The 19674-nt window shown below is 37.1% G+C and overlaps 1 protein-coding gene across 1 annotated transcript in view; it reads left to right on the top strand.

The window, feature by feature from the left end:
- The first annotated feature begins 8974 nt into the window (after nucleotides 1-8974).
- The window catches only part of enc (R3H domain containing protein encore), a 134719-nt gene continuing 124019 nt past the window's right edge, over nucleotides 8975-19674 (top strand). Inside the window, exon 1 of the mRNA XM_085942680.1 lies at nucleotides 8975-9474. The gene's annotated coding sequence lies outside the window, so the exon portion shown is untranslated. The remainder of the gene's footprint in view (nucleotides 9475-19674) is intronic.

The following is a 19674-nucleotide window of genomic DNA, read 5'->3' as shown; positions in this document are numbered from 1 at the left end:
GAGCTTAAGTTAATACTGAGGCTAAGAACAGGGCACACAATGGGCAAAAGATTTGATGTCCTCATGGGAAGAAGCGAATCGCAACTCTACGATGAATGTCATGTTTTAGAGGACATTGTACATGTAGCACTACAATGCCCTAAATATGAACTTCACAAAGTACAGCTGCGAATTGAGGATATCTATGAGAATGTCGACGAATTGAAGGGTGTCCTGGCGGTGGGTAAGACGGAAGAGCTAGGCAAAATTGTAAAGTTATTTAACAGAATAGGAGTGAGGACCTGATCGACGGATCCCCTTCTAGAAGAGAAGAGGCGATATGACAGCGAGTCGCAGTCAAAAGAAAAAATCAATTTCTTTTATTGTGTTAACTGTAAATTCATGATGGAACCGCATTGTATCATTGATTAAATGTGAACTCTGCCATTCTTGGTGGTGTTGGCTTGTGTGTCCTTGATAAATTACCTTAGGAATCGAGGGCATCCGTTGTTTGTTCTCCCAAGGTGCAGAACTAACCTGCCATTAGTGATGCCAATTAGGAGGGCAATAACCATGTTGAATGAAATCGCTTCGGATATTGATATATTCCACTTACGTGAAGGTGAATTTAGGTGGACGTTGTTTTAAAAGTTTTTAAGATAGAGTCTATCGATAGTTTACTTTGTGTGCTTCCATTTACTTTTATTTTTATTGCTTTATTTTATTTCATTTCTTATTTTATTACTTATTGTAATATTAAGTCACATTTCTCTGTATTTTTATTTAAAAAATTGTTAACACTAATTATTTTATGTCATATCGTGAACGCTTTGAATTTGTAATTTGTTATGTTCATTATTTATGTAAAATAAATAAATAAATTTAATTGATTTGATTTGATTAATTTTATGAAACGCAATTTTTTTTAGTACTTACCTAGTTATTCCACTTTAAATAAATAAATCTGGACCGGTTTCGTCCGCCTCAGAGGGATATTTCTTGAAAATTCATCATGATTTATTTATTAAAAGTGGAATAACTATTTTTAAAAAATTGCGTTATATTGTAAATAAAAATTCTCTTCTTCTTCTTCATTTTCAGCCATATCCGCCCCTTAGTTGGAGCATATGGACACCACGGGGCGCCTCCAAGAATCCTAAGAATCCTTATCGATTGCCAGTCTCCTTGCATCGTTGCAGGTCAAACCAATATCCCGAAGCTCCGCCGTACATGTACACTCTATGGATAGTATATAGCGGCTTTCCAGGACGCCGGAATCCGGTTGCAGGAATCCGGATAACAGACAAAATAGGTTGAAGTTCTTTTCTGGCATCAGCAGCATGTGGCCGAGCCAGTTCAAATGTCGCCGCTTCACTCTCAGTGTGATAAGAGGCTGCTTGGTGCGTTCTCTTATCTCCTAGTTACTCCTAAAGTCATATCACCGCACACTCAGTATCCGTTGCAAACGTCTGTTTTCGAAGCTCAGTATACGGTTGCCCTGAGCCTTCGTAAGGTGCCATGTTTCGCTACCGTAAAGCAGCACTGTCAGAATGCAAGCGTCAGGCAGGCAATTAGGCAGAGTTTAATTGAATTTAAAAAACGAACAAACACTATCTACACGTCATTGTAGTCTTAGTTCAATGAAAATAAATACGGTTGGCTGTCAAAGTTTAGTGTGCACTATTTATGTCGGATCTTAACAACATGCCTCCACCCTTCGCCACTGTTATGTAGGTACGCTTTAACTTATGCGAATTTAACTAAAAGCCTATTTTATAATTTTATTATGGTAAATCAATTATTGCAATGATACTGCCAGCAGATTTTGAGACATTGAACCTTTTACGAGTGGAGGGAGTCTTGAGCTTACTTTGCATTGACTTGTTTGTGTCAGAACCTTTATAATACATCCATGCAGATGCGCAAACGGAAAATGGTTTCGCGGGCGTCCATTTCAAAAAATGATCTTTATTAATAAGTTATACCTAATTGATTTTTAAGAAGACGGGTACTTAGCATGTGCCACTGGCATTCGTATTTACCCCGCCGATTACATAATGGCTTCTCATTTCATTCAAGTGTATTCCCCATATCCAGACACTCCGCACTTCGAGTCTACTATCTAGCTTGCATGTATAACTAAGGGTGCACATCTATGAAATATTACTTGCTATCGCATCCACAAGTTGTTATCAAATGCGCGTAGCCTAGCGATTATAATTATTAGGATCGTTTGTGTCGTCAGCGCTGTTTTATTTTTTATACAGCCGAATCAAAATATTAAAACTCATGGATGCCAGGATCTTCCAGAGCCTTGCGTGTCGTACAATGTCATGAAGAGTGCGGTTAACTTTTTGAGAAAACCGTTCGACAGCCAAATCATCCAGGTCGCGATCCTCAGTTCTGATGTCCTGATGAAGAGGAAGAAGAAGTAATCATATATTCACCTAAGTAATTTGTATTTTTAGGTTCTTGGGCGGTTATAGAAATTAAATAATTGTCATCTGTACGTCAGAGGCGCGTTTCCCTAACGCAACATGACGCAACCAATTCGTGAGAAAAATTAAAAGGGGAGCTCCGAAGAGTTAACACCTGCCACTCAGTTATTACATTATATTGAAGTTTGAAAAGTGATACATATTTCTCACAAACTCAGTGGAAAGTAGGCATTGCCCGAAGCATAACAAAATCCCTGTATAAAAGTAGGGGTTCTAATAACTCCTGATTGCAAGTAAAAATATGTTAATTAAGTAGATAGATAGTAGATAGATATAGGTAGTATCATCTCCCTCCATTTTAGAAAGTGAAAACTCGCTGTCACTTTTATTCTTTGTGGTTTTTCGTCTGGATACAGGACTTGGAGGTGGAAAAATAACACACAGGAATTGTGTTGGAAACCGTGAGATGTATTTACGTTTAATATTATCTAATTGTTACATTTGTATACAAATTGTTTTCAATTTAATTTTGGCGGATAGCGAGGTTAACACTACTTACTGCGTTGCTGTCAAAAATGCTTCTCGCGCTCTAAAACAAACGGCCGCTTACGAGCGGTACAAATGCGGCGTTGCCGTTCGTATTTTTTGTAACGGCATTCAGACAATGTTGCCGGTCAGATATTTAACATTATTTAATTATTTTCGCAATCAACCCTTACTATTTGTTGATTTGATACCGACTCGGGCCTCTCCAGATACACAGAGACATCGCCAAATGGGGACCATTCGGGGGTGTAATAGTAGGTATATACGAATCTAAATATTAAGTAATTAACAGAGATAATAAAAATTAAAAAATCTTTGAATACATCGACTTATTTAGAATATTAAAATTAGATTGTTCATTTTTTTATCGTAGGGGGCCTCAAAATAAGTCAGTGCATCCAGCCTTTATTTACGTCACTAAACGCACCACTGCTGTACGTATTAGTGCATTATTTTTTCTTGGATCTCGTAAACATAATTAGATAGTGAGTAGGGAATCCAATCCCGAGCCAAAATTCTGATCCCGGGATTTTGGGATTACAATTTGACAATCCCGGGATTAGCATTTTTTCCATTGTAATATAAAAATTTTATATTCAAAAATAACATTGACAAAATCGGTCAAAAATAAATCTAGTATAATTTATACTATATAAGACATTTATTGTTAATATTGTATACGTTCAATCTTGGAAATACATAAGTTTAATGGAGTAAATAATATTGTAATATAAATAATAACGTGAATTTAATATGAGATTGCTGTTTCTGATAGTAAAGACTTAATGAATGGGTTAGCGAGATTTAAAATAGTAAAGAAAATCATGCTGTACTTATGGCCTTTCCGCTTCATAAATCTAATTAGTCAGCCAAATATGAAACTGCCGTAAAACGTATGAGATCATGGTGGAATTACTTTGTTAATAGTGCGAAGCATTGTTTTTTTCTAGTCTGTCTCATTTTTATTAATTCATGTGAAAAAATAAAATGAATCGGCAACTTACACATGTGTATAAATCAAACTTCATTCAAACTCAGCTTATTTCTAATGTAGTTATTTGTTATTAAATGTATTTTTTCTGTTATATTTTCGTTTTTATTTTATTTTCCATGAAAATTGATAAAAAAAATCAATCCCGAAAGTTTCGGGATTATGTTTATCAATCCCGGGATTCATAGGTATCGAAAATAGCTCGGGATCCTGGGATTGGAATCCCTAATAGTGAGTACTATTATCTTAATGTGGGTCACGACTCGAAAAGGTTTAGAAACACTGAAAAATACATTGCTTAAATTTACCAATGTAGTTAGGTACATACACACTTAGGTAGTACACTGATAATGTAACGAACCAAAAATATCGTATCTCCATATCAGATCAACAGGCAGTTGAAACATTAAAATTTATGAATAAGTTTACCTTCAACTGTTTATACTTTATAAGCATTTCAATATTCGTTAAAAAAAATATATAAATAAAGTGACACAAGATAGATTTGGCGGTGTGGTGGGGCACAATGGGAGGAGGGGATTATCCGCCATTTCTCTTATGATCTCGATCAAAGATGTTTAAAAAAATGCTTTTTTTCTATAAATATGAAGCCTAATTGTATGAAATTGAAGCAAAAGAAGGACTACTGGTCCACTGATTAAGTTAGGTAGAAGCAGTTAGGTACTCAAAGGGGGGCAAATCGAGGAGAATCATTATATCTTTCCATTAAAAAAATCAGCTCACTTGTTGGAAATAAAATATATCTATTAATTAGATAAGTACTATACGATTTTCAACAGGACTTTATTTTTTGTCGGGCTCGCGATGTCTAGTTTACTTCCGTTGTTCTTGGACGTCACGTTCTTCACAATCACTCGCGAGTTATGGAAGTTGTCAGGTGTATTTTTAAATGTACCTATCTGAAACCGTTTCTCGCAAACTCGCAATATTGTTTATTGAAGCAGAGATGGCATGTAAGTTAGATTTAGTGGTATATGTACCTATATCTTGTTAGTAATGTATCCATACAACATAATTTTTAGATATTGGAGTCATGAAAGGATGACAAAAAGTACAATATAAAAAAATGTGGCGGCATTTTGGCACTGCCTAGGGCGGCATTTTGTCTAGGGACGTCACTGGGTAGAAGTGACTTTGGTTTTCCCAGAGTATGGTACGCGTACCCCCTGGGTAGGGATTCCAATCCCGGGATCCCGAATCCCGGGATCCCGAGCTATTTTCGATACATATGAATCCCGGGATTGATAAACATAATCCCGGGATTTCGGGATTGATTTTTTTATCAATTTTGTATGGAAAATAAAATAAAAGCAAAAATATAACAGAAAAAATACTTTTAATAAAAAATAACTACATTAGAAATAAACTGAGTTTGAATGAAGTTTGATTTATACCCATGTGTAGGTAGCCGATTCATTTTATTTTTTCACATAAATTATTAAAAATGAGAAAGATTGGAAAAAAACAATGCTTCGCACTTTTAACAAAGTAATTTCACCATGATCTCATACGTTTTTCGGCAATTTCATATTTGGCTGACTAATTAGATTTATGAAGCAGAAAGGCCATAAGTACGCCATGATTATTTGCTTTACTATTTTAAATCTCGCTAATCCATTCATTAAGTCTTTACTATCAGAATCAGCAATCTCATATTAAATTCACATTATTATTTATATTACAATATTATTTACTCCATTAAACTTGTGTATTTCCAAGATTGAACGTATACAATATTAACAATAAATGTCTTAAATAGAATGAATTATACTAGATTTATTTTTGATCGATTTTATCAATGTTATTTGTAAATATAAAATTTTTATATAAATAATGGAAAAAAAATGCCAATCCCGGGACCAGTCCCGGGATCCCGGGATTGTCAAATTGTAATCCCGAAATCCCGGGATCAGAATTTTGGCTCGGGACTGGATTCCCTACCCCTGGGCAACGGGAAGAGTTTGGTGGGAGTACGTGCCGCACCTGGTGCAACAAGCATTAATACGACATCAATACAACATCCATGCTAGAAGGTTTATCGCATGCGGAAGAAGAGAAAATTATTGTTGGAATTAGCTTTAGATGGATTCTTGAAAAGTAAATATAAGGAGCGTACCTACTTTAACATCATTCTAGTTGCAAATGCAACATGTGTATCCAGTTTTAACAGAGAGAGTCCTGAAATATATCTTGCCTTTTAATCTCAGATTAAAATTAACAACCAGGGAACCAAATTATGATGACCTGTCTCAACATAAACAGTCATCCTTCTCATTGATTATAATGAATGTTATATTTTTTATAATATAACTTGTATTTATATTTTATTATGAATGAATTTTATTTTTCGTTTATTATTATTTTGTTTAGATACTAAAAAAGAGTACCTATATATATGTATTTTTTTTGACGAAGGGTAGATACTCATTGTTACGAAAATTATAGAAGGGGTAGACAGAGATGTCGAAAGTTTACAAGTTCATTTGCAGAGAGCTTCACATCATTGGTTTGACATTTTATTTGCCAATCTACAGGGCGTGTAAAAAAGACAATCTGTCACGATGAGTCAGTGACGTCCCGTGGGGGTAGGCAGATTGAGCGTCGCTTGGGGGCGGCAGTTACTTGAAGGGCAGCAAATCGAGGAGAATCATTTCGAATATATATAAATAGGTACCTACACTTAGTATTTTAGTAATAACAAAAATATGTTTTCATTAAAAAATCAGCTTACTGGTTGGACACACAATATGTATTAATTATTATTAAAAGTTTTAACAGGACTACTTATATCTTTTTGTCGGTTCGCGATGTCTAATTTACTCAGTTGTTCTTGGACGTCACGTCCTTGATGACCAGCAATAACACATGCAGATTTGCGAATTATATTTGAATTATACTTACCTAATAAATTTATCCAAATATTTTTGCTGATTATTCAAGAGTTTTGAAAATTGTCAGGTGTACTTTTAAATAAATCTGAAACCGTGGACTCGCAATATTGTCTATTGAAGTATGGATGGCATTTAAATAAGATTTAGTGGTAGATAATTTGTTAGTAATGTATCCATAGTCCATACAACATATTACTTAGATATTGGAGTCATGAAAGGATGATAAAAATACTGTAAAAAATGGGGCGGCATTTTGTCTAGGGACGTCACTGCGATGAGTAGATAAATAGTGAAAACAGTCAATAATTTAAGTATGTACCTACACTACTTCGGAATTATTATTGAGTTTTAAAAATTCTGTAATATTCGTGTAAAACCGTTTATAACTGCAATCGAGTAAGTACCTACTCAGTAATCACAATGACTATAAAAGATGACGGCCATTGCTTGAGTAAGCAAATCGGAATGACAACTAAACGATACTAATATTTGTGAAGTTTACCAAGTTTACCATGCTTGATACAGTTGCTAAATAATTTCAATTAGTGTTATAACATAAATAATAACGTAGGTGTACCTATACAACAATAGTATAAAATATAAAATAATATATAAAAAAAATAATAAATACCTGCAAAATAATAAATAATGGTATAAAATGATTTCGCATTCGTAATTTTTATGAAATAAATGTTTTTTTTAATGCATATTAAAAAAAACACTAAAACTGTGAGACTAAAGTAAAAAACAAGACTATAAAATATTATGTTATAAGAAGATGGGATCCTTTTTTTATTATAGGTTTATCTTTGAATATATTTTGAACACGTAGTTTCTAGCTTAAAAATTTTCCGCTAGGTGCCTCTGTTACAAGAGATTTTAGAGAAATTATTATAGGCACAACGACATCTATCTCCTAATTGTGTTACTCATTTAATCATAACAATGTAATAAATGTATAATGATTGTTTTATTTAATTTCAGTTAGGTATTAATTATTATTGCAATGGGATTAATGGAAATATTTTTTTGCTAAATATATTTTAATAACACTTTTTCACATACCACATAGGTAGGTACTGGATTACAGTGGCGCACCCAGGATTTAATATTGGGGGGGACCCAAGGAGGAGAATGTAAATTAGTCCCATAGGCTCTTTTTCTTCATCACAGGCTAATTTCTCTTTTATCGGTCTTTTGTCTATTGTTCTCGGTGTACCTACACCACAGTCACCACATCCTGAAACGGGCCTCAGGCTTGGATATTTGGCGGACCCCCTACTTACCGCTGAGGCTAAAGGCAGTGTGAATCACTTCATTAACGTTTTTCAAATTGTGTTTTAGTTCAATTATTGGTGATTTTTAATACATCTACTTTAATAATGGAGTAGTTTGGGTTGCCAGGGCCCCTTGCACCCCCCCTTGGGTGCGACACTGCTGGATTACTACTACTGGGGTACACGAAAATGCTAATAATTGTCGCGCCAATCTCATTTTTCAACTTACTGTCATCGAGAGGAGTTGGTTTTTATTGCATGAAGGTTTTCTGTTGATTTTCTGTGCTGTGTAATGTAGTTTGTATTTTTTCCTGCAGGTTCGCCACTATCGTTCTACTGCGCATGCGCAGATATCGCGCAAGTTGCAATAATCGTTTAAAATTCATAAGCTGCTAAATATTTTTTTACACACACATGCTTTCTGGCAACTTGCATGATAATAATATGTGTGTACACTTGCATTTTATTGTTTACTAAATCCGTGCACGTCTAACGGGCCATTGAATACTGCCATCTGTGTGTAATAGCGTTATCTAATATTATATCAGTTGTCAGATTCACCTTTGATTGTCAATTTATTATTCCTCGAATACCATTATATAATATTAAATTAATGGAAACGGTAGAACGATTTTTTTATAATTTAAAAATGTAATTTATTAATTTTTTATGTCGTATATAATATACGTGCAAATAATATTTTCTTTCAAGATTCAATCCAAAGTAGATTCCTGCTTTGATGCAGATTCCGATGTGTGGTTCAAAAATCTCTCGCTAATGAGCGCTGCTGTACAAAAATACGAGCGGCGCGCATGTCAAATGGCGATTCGCGATCGTATTTATGTTATCAGTCGGAAGACGGCGAGCGCAACGAATCGGTAAACACGACGGCGCCCCGCGTGAAATATCGCGTTATAATTAGACACCAACAACACGGCACTTGTCATCGGAGAATTCGCCATTAAATTCCCGCCGTTTCCACCGTAAACACGGCGATCGTCCGCGGTGTGTCATGCCAAAATTGTACCTTCAACCATAACGTCATTATGATTGTTTCTTCACACTACGATAATCTGAATATCAACCGTGAATAACACTGTTATTATGTATTCGTTCGTGTGATACAACTATACTAAACACCACCCTAGTGTCATATTTTCGATAATTTTATCTCTTTGTCATATAAAAAGAATTGTGTACTTTTGGTTGCAACGGAAATCCTGTGAGATGAGAAAATGTTCTGCGCAGCGTATCAGAAGTGTTGTCATAATTCAAATGTGTTGTGATATTGTGTGCTATTCTTTGAACAATTTTGGCGCTGGTCGAATTGCGTAAGTGGATAATTTCATTATATATTTTTTTAATATAATACAACTGCAGTTGGTCCATATTACAATAGATAGATCTCTCGGTACTTATTTATGTGACAGATCTTTTTTATTAGTGCACCGATCCGCCGCTTGGGGCGCTGCATTTATGCATGGAAATTTTATTAGGCCAAGACCAAACGCCGCACACTAGCGCAAATTCAATTTTGCCGGAAAAATGTTTTTCTTTACATACGTATACGACACGGGCAGTGGCGGCTAGATGACTTTCTAGGTGGTAGGGTTTAGCCATTTCATCATTATCATCATCGTCATCAGCCTGAATCTATCCACTGCTGGATGAAGGCCTCTTCAAGCTGCTTCCACTTCGTAGGTGACGGTTTTTATGAACCGCCGCCATTGGGTGTTAAAATATAAAATTAGTGTTCTTGCCTGTTTAAGGTGACGCATCAGTGAAACGCCAAATAATGTTCAACTGTACGCGCGACGAAAATTTGTACTTGCTTCGCATTCATTGAGAAAACGTGGAGTCGGACGCACGTCACTTTGCTGCGTGATGGCGACGGGCCAATTAATTCTAAAATCGTGTAAAGATGACTAAAAACTTTACCCATTTACTTTAAAAAGCAAACATGTCAATGAATATATTATTATTGATACTAATAGAATAATAAACAGAACATAAAATGGACGTATGTTGGATTTATATGAGAAATAATATTTCGTTTGACAGGCGTCATTTTCACCCGCGACCCGCAATCCGCACATCGCCTAGCAACGATCTTTTTAGACCGTGCCTCAACTAATGCATGGCCTTAATGGAAGCCATTGGAAGAAACTTGTACGTATGCAGTTCGTCGTATCACACTTCACCGTGAAATGTTGTATCGGAAATATATGGCCGTATATTAAAGACCATCCAACATCTTTGGGTCGTATAGTACTGACATAAAATTCATGTCTAAATAAAACACGGTTCTTGTCGGTTTACACTTTACAGGAAGCCAGCAGCAAACAAATTTTTAAAATAGCCGATATACTGGATTATTTGTTAGGTTAGGTTAGGTTAGCAGTCCAATTCATGAATCTTGGCGTAATTTAATATTATAATATTATTAATCAAATATAATGCAATTTTATAGTAGGTACTAATTCCACTTCTTTTATTACATACCTATTAAACTGGACCGGTTTCGTCCACTTCAGAGGGACATTGTGCAATCCTCTGAAGTCAGTGACGTCCCTAGACAAAATGCCGCTCTTAGGCAGTGTCAAAATGGTGCTACATTTGTTTATACAGTACTTTTTATCATCCTTTCATGACTCCAATATCTAAGAAATCTGTTGTATGGATAGGTACATCACTAATAAGATATATATTATATACCTACCATTAGATCTAATTTAAATACCATCTCTGTTTCAATAGATAATATTGCGAGTCTTCGGTTTCAGATAGGTACATTTAAAAATACACCTGACAATTTCCAAAACTCGCAAGTGACTGGCAAACACATTTGGATAAATTTTAAATTAAGCAAGTACAAATAAGTATGTACCTACCTATAATTCGCAAATCTCCACGTGTCATTGCTGTTCACCAAGAATGTGACGTCCAAGAACAACGGAAGTAAACTAGACACCGCGAATCCGGAGTAGACGAAACCGGTCTAATTCCCAACGTGAATAGGTATATAACAGAAAATTATTGAACTTGAAAAAAATTATTAACTATTAATTATTAGTTTGTTGTTTGTTTTAGAATTTCGGTCTTCCATTTAGGATAATAATTGCACGGCTTTTACTGTTTCCTGGAAAATTTTATTTTAATGTATGATACTTACAATTAGTTAGAACTGCCTTATCTCCAACACAACGTGTCCCACTAAGTAACTTGCTTATCGCTCTGTGAGTCGCCGATTCAATCAATATGAAAATGGTTTATATGCAATATTTTATGATATTATTGTAATGGTTTGCCACATTCAGAATATTTATTATTTAGTTGTTCATATGCCGGTTATAGTCTGTATCTATTACGAATGATTGTGTACGATTTATCTAAAATGACACACAATGTACAATATAATGCTCTCACACATTATAAAGCGACGGCTTACTAACTATAATAGTGGAACAACTCTACTACAACAACTATCTTGAAATTGCGCAGACTGCGATTTCTTCTATTGCGCACGAATTACATGGGGCATTTTTTTTATTATTGTTACCTTTATTACTTCCGACTGCTTTTACATGAAGCCTATTACTAACTACGTGTAAAAACTATCGAACTTCACCCATATATGGTAATGTTCATGCCCCCCACAAGGGCGTAGTGGATCGACCAGTTAAGTGAGAAAAACACTCACCACAAATTTACTCCAATAGTGAAAAAGTCGCCTGCGGCGCTATTTTATTTTTGAATAATTATTAACATTAAAAAATACGTAATATGATTGATATAATAATTAAATCATAATTCACGTGTAGAATTTTATTTGTTTACTTACTTATAAAATGGCTATTTATCCAATATGACTTATATTAGTGCTTCATAATGTGCGACAACTCAATAAACCAACTGGATTTATTTAAAAACCGCTAAAATTACACATACTAGGGAAACCCTTAAGTTTCGCGTAAACCATTTGAAGAACTTTACTGTAGAAAAGCACACCGCCATTAACCTCAGGGTCCGTCATAGATCCAGGCCTGGGGGCATGTTTATAATCGTAGTCATGGGTGATAACCACACGTTTGAGTTGCGCAAAACGCTCAACGCTGCGCCGAACGCTGCCACTCAGGACGTACACTTAGCCAATACAAACATAGACCCATCCAAATCACCGCTCCGCACCACACCCGATATTGAATCAGGTGTATCACGAGGCCATACGTTTAATGTGAAGCATCACCAGTTGATTACTATGCTTGTTACCCAAGACTGCTCTGTGCTGCAAGTGTACTTTGGATAATTTTATATATAACGGACTCTTCAGAAGTCCGGCTCGGTTAGCCAGTGCGACTGAACACTGCTCTTACCGCGCCTCGTCGCTTCCACCGCGAACACCCGAACTTTCCCCGCGAACATTCTACTGCGACTGCAAGTTTTTACCGTGTGCGCGTGACCTAATGGTAGTATGAATACGTGTGATGAATCAACAAAACATAAACGAGTGTCAATTTTATTTTTCCCCAATCATCTGATTCTGTCATATTATTGAAATTACATGACACTTGGTGGCGCTGGCCTAGCGGTAACTTGTCGGCTTGTAATATCTTGGGTCCCGGGGCTGGGAAATTCACATATTCTTTTTCAATGTGTGTCAGAGTCATCATCATCATCCTGAATCTATCCACTGCTGGATGGAGGCCTCTCCAAGCTGAGTCCACTTCTCTCGGTCCCGTGCGTTGAGTTGCCACGTACTTCCGCAGAACTTTATCATTTCATCGATCCAGCGGCCTCTAGGACTACCTTGGATACCACTGCATGACTAAATTTGTCCAACGATTGTCCCTTCTTCGAGCTGTGTGTCGAGCCCATTTCCATTTCAGGTTTTTGAGGGCCCAGAGTTTGTACCTAATAGGTTGAGCAAGTGGCCAACACCCATTTTTCTTAAAAACAAAATCTGTTTATACAACCTCCATTCTGTTGAGGCCCATATTAAATTAAGTATGTAGGTATTTCTATCAAACGCAGTTCTGAGATATTGTGTTTTGTGCAATTCCTGCATGTTAACATTTTTCGTTTTACTTATCCGAATTTCAAAATAAAATTTGACATAAATAGGTATACCTAAGTAGTAGGTCTTACTTACGGGTTTTTCGGTTACCAGCATGGTCATCGGTGCATTTCTATTCATTAAATCCTCAGAGCCGCAATTAATGTTATATTATGATACGTATGGCAACTATGAACCATGTATGAACCGTTGTTTTAAAGATTTCAATCGGTGATTGGCCTTTATCCGATTTTGATTCCGTACACCATGTCTGTGATAAGGGAAGAGCAGTATGTTTTGTTTGATTATTGTAATCGCATGAAGCTAAGATTGTGATCGCTTGAATCAGAGGATCGAATTAAGATTGTCTGGAATTATATACTTATAGAATTATTATGAGTCGGTACCGTTTCCTCGTGTCAAGCCTATCACGCATTATTAGCGAGGGGTGCAAGACTAGTCAATGCGCTCCCCAAAGACACAGTAATTTTCAGTGACGTGCTATGTATTTTGTTTTCGAAATTTGTATGATTTTTTATCCTCTCTTGTGAGGGTAATATTTTGTTATAATTTACCTAAATCTCATGTTGTGAAGGTCTTGGGTTTAGATTTGTTATGTCTACAAAATGGCCTCACTATGGGGGGGGGCTGACATGGCTCTAGTCTAGGGGCCCGGGCATAGGAGGGGCGGGTCGACCAGGTAAGTGAGATTAATACATTAAAATTTTTCTCTAATAGTAAAAAAAAGTCACCTGCTTTGCTTCAGGTATGGTAGTGCGTTGTAATTTGATAGGTGTGATATGATTGATATGCTTAAAATGATAATTCCCATGTTGAGTTTATGAAACACTACTGTAGAGCATCACACTACCCTTAACCTTAGTGATAGGTAGGTGGGCCCGCTAAATATCCTGGCCTGGATTGCCCGCTTCAGGATGTGGGGGCCATGGTCTACAATGTTTTGTTTTCTTAAATAAATAAATAATCTTTTCACAGCATGCTTCGCATCCGTGAGCTCACTTTGACAACCACTGTTCTACGTAATATTTATGTGTCTGCGCCTGCAGTATAGTATACTCAGGCTAGATAGTATTTATAGAAGAATTATTAGTTGTTTTAATTTTGATATCGAATTAGAAAATTGTTCCAATGTTTATATCTGCAGTGAAATCGCGCGAGATTAAAAGCCCAATTTATTTTAGTCTGGCAACTATCCAAGCATTTAAATTTTATCGATAATTTTAAAGATGCTATGCCTGCTTACGAGACATGGTACAGCTCCTTGGGTAAGTGGATACATATTATACTCTCATGGTCATGTCTTTCGATATTCCAAAGTACCCTAAGTATACAAACCTTTTTACGTACGCGTGCCAAAATTTAACAAACATTATTATATGTATATATGTCACAGAGACTTGAAGCTTTCGAGATGTGGCTGTATAGACGCATCCTCAAAATTCCTTCGACTGACCGGGTGACAAATGTTTAAGTTCTCAATCGAATGGGGAAAGACCGAGAAGTTCTACATAGTATCAAAACCAGGAAACTACAGTACCTCGGCCACATTATGGGAGGAGGAAAAAAGTACAGTATTCCCCAACTTGTCATTCAAGGAAAGATCTACGGTAAGCGTAGCAGAGGACGGCGCCGCATTTCGTGGCTTAAGAACCTCCGTGATTGGCACGAGTGTAGCTCCACTGAACTGTTCCGGGTAGCAGACGACAAAGATAAGATCGCTTTGATGGTGGCCGACCTCCGCTAAAGGATGGCACAATAAAAAGAATTATATATAATTATGTACCGTCACTGTTCTGGCAGAAAACACTAATTCAAAAAAATGTCATATTGAGTTAGTACCAAAATGTTCCTTATTTCAAACTTTACCGTCTGGAAACCTTCTTAATAAATAAACAGTCTTTATTTTAAAGTCATCCTTTTTACGATTACTTAATAAACTCACATGTTAGACCATTATTTCAAACATTTTAACAACTTCAAAGTCAAATTACTCAAAACTAGTATTCTCCAGTTAGTGTGTTCTGCCAGAACAGAGACGGTAGGTATGTTCTTTATGTTCAATACTTAGAATGTTACATTCTTAAATCTTGTGAATTATTCATTGAATAAAAAAATAGTTAATTAAAAAAATAATTATTGCGAAATCTCTCATTTTCTATTATATAATTTAATAAACTAATCAATATAATAAATTGTACGTAAAACATTTCACCGGGACACAGTTCGCCGTAAGCTTTCTTATCGGAAAGAGATGATCGTATACTATACGGTCTCCAATTGTATTAGATTCAACATGAACATTAATTCAATTTTCATAAGCTGATTTTGGCAAAATTCATGAATTCAAGAATGAAAACCTAACTTAACCTAACAAATAATCCAGTATATCGGCTATTTTCAAAATTTGTTTGCTGCTGGCTTCCTGTAAAGTGTAAACCGACAAGAACCGTGTTTTATTTAAACATGAATTTTATGTTAGTACTATAGTACTATACGACCCAAAGAGGTTGGACGGTCTTTATACGGTCAGATACAACATTTCACGGTGATGTGTGGTACGGCGAACTGCATACGTACAAGTTTCCGAACATGTAACAAGGGGGGGGGGGGCTCGCGCCGTGCTCCAAACCGCCCTCGCACTTCCTTGGATCCGACCCTGTTGATATAATCTTACTTAGTTTGTTTGAAAGTTAGTGTCACTTTTTTGGTTCACTTCCATACACGAGGCTCCATTTCTATAGACTATAGAGTATAGATGGAATATGGTTTATAATTAGGAAGTTAGTGCTTTGTTTATTGTGGTGTGCATTTTTATTTCAAATGCCCATTAGACGATTTCAAAGATTGCGTTTTACTATTTTCTGACGTAAGTAATATGCGAATCCGGAGTGTGTTGATTAGTTGGCAGAGAGCAAAAAGTGTGAAAGTTGACCACGGTTATGCAGGGGTCTATTTCGGTTACGTGGTGACGTCGCCGGGCGAGTGATACGTCATCTCTTTGGACCGCGGCCCTACGTAACAAGCCACATCACACCGGCGATGCTGGTAGTATTTTCATTCTCTGTTATGATATGATGATAATATTATTTGCGGGAGAACTGTCGATGTAAAACTTATTTGGCTGCGATAGCGTAAAATCGCATGAAGGAGACGAATGTGAGATAGGAATTCGTCACGAAATGTCATAAAGTAACAGGCTAACATGAAATACTAAGAGGTGTTCTATTCGATTCGAACTTAATAGCTATAAAGATACATTTTAAATATAGAACATCCGAAACAAATGAAATGAATTTGAATGTCAAACCAATGAATTGATTATACTTATATAAACACAATTATTTTGGGAGACTGTCAGAAGTAAAAGTTATTTGGCTGCGATAGCGTAAAATCGTCCAGAGGAGAGGAATGTGAGACCTGAATTCGTCACGAAATCTCATAAAGTAACAGGCTAACATAAAATACTTGCTTTTCCCTCCACCACCCGCCACGTCTCCACACCCGTTATGCAGGCATATACCGTGGCGTAACGAACGATAGGCGTTGTTCAAATTTGTGCCGAAAGTGTCCCAGGAGCAACTTTCCAAGACCTTGGTTGGCGTGCACTAGAGTGTGCGTGATTCCTACTTCCATATAATGTATTACGGTCAATTCTCGATGAGAAAAGACCTTCTCGCTCGCCGTATAATGCCGCAAACTTTTTAAAAGCTGAGAAATTTTCCCTCGTAGATACCAAGTCGCAATGGCCGACCGGTCCAACTGAGGGTCGGACCGACTTGAGAAGCTCTTTCCTTTCAACCGACATATGGGGACACTCCCAGAGGATGTGATCGGCATCCTGCAATTCGCCACATAAGCAAGTCGGAGATTCTATTAGGCCAAGCTGACAGAGCTTGGAGGCAAAACCACCGTGTCCGGTTAAGAACTGAGAAGTCCAGTGGTCTGGAGTCAATCTGGTTATCTCCATGCGCCACTTTATATTAGGAAAAAACAAATGCGTTTGTCTGCCCTTGGAAGAAGTGGTCCATCGCCCCTGCCACGCACGCAGCGCCGTGTCATACACCAGGTCGCGTACAATAAGTTTTCGAGCGCACCGGCTCATGGATCCAAGTCCTAAAGGCGGCGATATAAAGATACCGCCAACCTCCGCCCCCAGACCCCCGAGCAAGGCGGTCGTGGCACCACGGATTTGAATGTGCAGGTCTAACGGAAGCACTCCAGCAAGGACAGGCAACGCGTCGGTAGAAGTCGTCTTATAAGCCTTAGTGAGGGCAAGTAATGCTGAGCGTTGACCGCTGAGAAGAGTTTTTCGGATGGACAATAACTTACATCTATGATACCACGTGCTGGCGGCATATCCGGCGATACTCATAAAGATTGCATCGTAAGCTATTTTAAGAGGTCTGAACTTAAGACCCCAATTATTTCCAGTAAGCCAAGAGACCCGATGGTAAATACTAGAAGATATTCTATTCGATTCGAATTTAACAGCAATAAAGACAAATTTTAAATATAGAACATCCGAAACAAATGAAATGAATTTTACTGTCAAACCAAAGAATAGATTATACTTAACATACATAATTTTGTAAACACTGCTATTATACTAAATACTTTGTCAGACTATCGCTAAGTTTGACGGAACAACTCTTTATAAAACATCTTACTGTAGTTAAATCTATCTTTTTATTTATACTTTGCATACATAGAAGCATGAAATCTGATGAAATTACATTTAATTAAATTATTAATGTGATCCCTGAGGCTGATGCTGCGAAACTAAATACTGGATATCTGGCTCAATTTTTAAATTTTAATACCCCTACCGCTCACCATGAAAGATGGAACTCCAACTAGTGGTCGGTAGGGACCAGGTTGACTACCCTGTTCTAGATGGACGGATGTTGATGGCACGGCTTGTTTTAATGGTCACCATTCTTGTTAATGAGGCAATGCGATAACGAATAAAGCATAGTCAAATCGGAAAAAATGCACACTTTTTGATATGCATTGTTTTACTAGTATTTACTTACTCTCGTGCAATTAGTTGTAAATGATCTTACAGGATTTTTCAACTAAACAATAATGTCTAAAAATGTTGTATTATTGGCTTATTATCTAGTCATCGTTTAAGACGTGTTAATTGTGTTACTCAATGGAATTTTCCAGCTCGCGGTCATGAGCGGCCGTGTTAAAAAATATCACGGCTAACAGTTAACTTCCCGGAATATTAACTGCCTGGTTATGATATATCATATTTATCACCTTTATATTGATTATGTGGAGTTAAGTGATATGTTAGAATAGCCCTACAGCAGTGGTGGCCAAGCCGTTGCGCATTGGATGATTACAAGTGGCGCATTGCATATTAGCGCCTACTTATTCTTTTGAAGCAGGCGCCATAACTGAATCCATCTACATATTTTCAATACCTGAGTGCTGATTAAAAGCAAAACAAGGTCGCGAATAACTGATTCAAATTTGAAGAATTCTCTGCTGCTCTCAGTAACAAATTTAGCACCAAACATTGAAATACTGGCGAAATCCAAACGCTCAAAAGCTCTCAGTGCTCCATCCCGCTCAGAGCTCTCTCTCTCTCTCTCTCTCTCTCTCTCATCACATCCAACAACTGTGGTCCAGAGTTATCTTCACCAAACGAGACTCTCCGGCAGCTGTAGCACCATCAGCGGGGTCCACGACATCGATCACCCTCTCGTTCAAGAGATCATTTCTGACTATTGTATATTGGTGCTCCGATAAACGTGTGTTTTTTGAACTGGCATAAATTAATTAATTTAATTGCGTGATTGAGTTATTCTTTTTCCTTCCCTAAGCGAAGCAGATCCTACCCCTATCCCTATTTTCCAACCCCAACCGTGAACGTGAGAAGGTAGAAAAGGTGCTTGTGCTGGATGGCTCATTTGAACTCGTCTGTGAAAAAAATTGGCGCATGGTATGCAAAAGGTTGTTTTAAAAGACAAATTATGTTTTGTTCTGCACCCGTCGTTTGCACAATCTTCGCGTCACGATCGTTTTGGACCGTGCCTCAGCTGAAGAGCCTTAAATGAAAACAAATAACTATGACTGACAGTGTGAGCATTATTTTTGTCGGATCTCTACAGTCTATGTCCACCCTTCGCCACTGCTGTGTAGTCACGATCCTCAGCGAAGAAAATACGGTAGTGAAGAAAATCCATCTTACTCATCAGTCATCAGAGTGTTGTTGAGGAGTTAGTCGATGATGATAGAAAGAGGACAGCGATGGGCGCATAAAAATTGCCTACATACATAATAATGTCACGCATGCCGGTGCCAACAAAATATCCTGGCGGGTCACGTGACCGGTCCACCTCTCTGAAAGAAGCGGCGTCATGTTAACGTCTTCTCTTGGACGTAAAAGATTTTATTGGCACAGGGTGACCACCCGATCAAGAGTATCCGGAGACCGGAAAATTGT

This window comes from Rhyacophila brunnea, unplaced genomic scaffold, assembly GCF_057557595.1.
Source record: "Rhyacophila brunnea isolate RB1 unplaced genomic scaffold, BYU_Rbru_1.0 scaffold_15, whole genome shotgun sequence".
Lineage (NCBI taxonomy): Eukaryota > Metazoa > Arthropoda > Insecta > Trichoptera > Rhyacophilidae > Rhyacophila > Rhyacophila brunnea.
Note: the sequence above shows the minus strand (reverse complement) of the source record. Positions and strands in the feature narration are given on the sequence as shown.